This window comes from Onthophagus taurus, chromosome 11 (genome assembly GCF_036711975.1).
Source record: "Onthophagus taurus isolate NC chromosome 11, IU_Otau_3.0, whole genome shotgun sequence".
Classification (NCBI taxonomy): domain Eukaryota; kingdom Metazoa; phylum Arthropoda; class Insecta; order Coleoptera; family Scarabaeidae; genus Onthophagus; species Onthophagus taurus.
Window position 1 is genome coordinate 33,736,497 of NC_091976.1, and position 1,841 is coordinate 33,738,337.

Genomic DNA, 1,841 nt, shown 5'->3' on the forward strand with positions numbered 1-1,841 from the left:
TGCTTCTAGTTCTGTATTTCTTATGACCAAAGCATCCAAAAAAAGTAACTCTTTAGCTTCTGTTTTCATGTTATGAGTTCATATGGTCTAAGAAGCACCACATGAAGAAAATAAAAGTTTAATGATGTAAATATAACAGCAAATGTATTAATTTTGAAATAAAAAACGTTTTTCTTTTAAGTCAAGTTACACTAACCCATTTCGATACGAACGAATAACCCGCTAAGTGAGTGAGATAAACATTAAAATTTCTCCATACGGTAGAAAGTACCGTTACGCACTTGTACCGATGCACACGAACACAGTGTATGTTACATTATTGTTACTGCCTTGACATTGAAAGAGCCGTAAGCATTTTCCTCTCCAACATTTTCTTTATTATTATTATTTGGGTCAATGTTGTAGACCTTGCAAAACAATTCGCGTTCGCGTACTAAATACTTTTTATTCTCGTTCAAGTTTATTTTGACACACAAATTTCTTTTTTTTAATTTATTTTTTAAAGCGAATTAGGAATTGTTGTTGAAAGGTAAAGAATTAAAAGTTAATTGCGCGTGAAAAAGTGGGTAATATGGTAACGGTTGACGCTCGAATCCACGACGTTTTAAGTGGAAGTTAAACTTAAACCACACCAGGCGTAAACCGAGAGAGGAACACACGGTTGTTGCTTTGCTGCAGCGGAGTTCGTCTAAAAATAAAGCGTCAACAACGACGGCTCGAAAGAATTCAATTATCTGTCATGACTAATTCCGAACTCTGGGCGCATCGTAAACGTTCGATTAACTCGCCCTTTATTCACGTGTCCTTAATTTACACCTTTAGAACACCTTCAAATTAACAAAATTAATTAAAACTTAAAGTTGTAAATAAAAAAAGTATGTGAAAACTTTTATATCACTTTTTCTTTAGCGATTAATTAATTGCAAATTTATGATCATTTTTTTTATTTACAACAAGAATTAATACGAATTAATTAAAGTAAAATTTTTAAAATTTTTTGAAATTACTATTAGTTCCATCTTTTAGACATTATAGAAACTAAAAGAATTAATAATACAGGTCCCATCTCTTATTTGAAGGTTGTATTAAATTTTTGTGAAACTATATTATTATAAATTATTAAGATCATCTACAACTAACTAAAGAGATTAAAACACAATAAAGATTTCTTTAGATAATAACATTCTGTAACAAAATTTTAGATTAGATTTTCATTTTTCCAATAACACAAAATTATCACACACTTTGATTAAAAAAACCCAATTTTTCTTGGGGATACGTTAGACATATAGTATATTTGAATCGATATGAACTTACCAGGAAATTATTATTACACTAAAATGATGATTTAGTTTTTTTGAGGTTATGTTCTTCCAAAACGTCATTTTAACTGGTTTTCATCCAAATTTCGATTTAAATTTTAATAATATCCTTTAAAATTGCTCCAATTATATCATTAAATATATTTGATAGTGTCCCATTTACTTTAAAGTGCTAAAATTTGAATTAAATAGCGTTAAACTTACTCAAATAACGTTTTAACTTTACCTACGCCATCTTTTATTTAAAACTAACAATACATTTTATTAAATTTAAAATATTATTTTTTGTTATTATACTTAGATTTATTTAATATCAAACAAAAAACATTAAATTTATATCATTTTTATTTAATAAAATAAGATTAATTTAAAAAATTGTTAATGATTCATATCGAGAAGTTTTTGTGGTGCCATCTCATATATAATTATTAAAACATTCTTTGACATATTCATTTAATTTTTAGGTTCGTTTCGTCGCTTTCAACCAATCAGAATTCGCCACACCTGAAAACTTCAGCC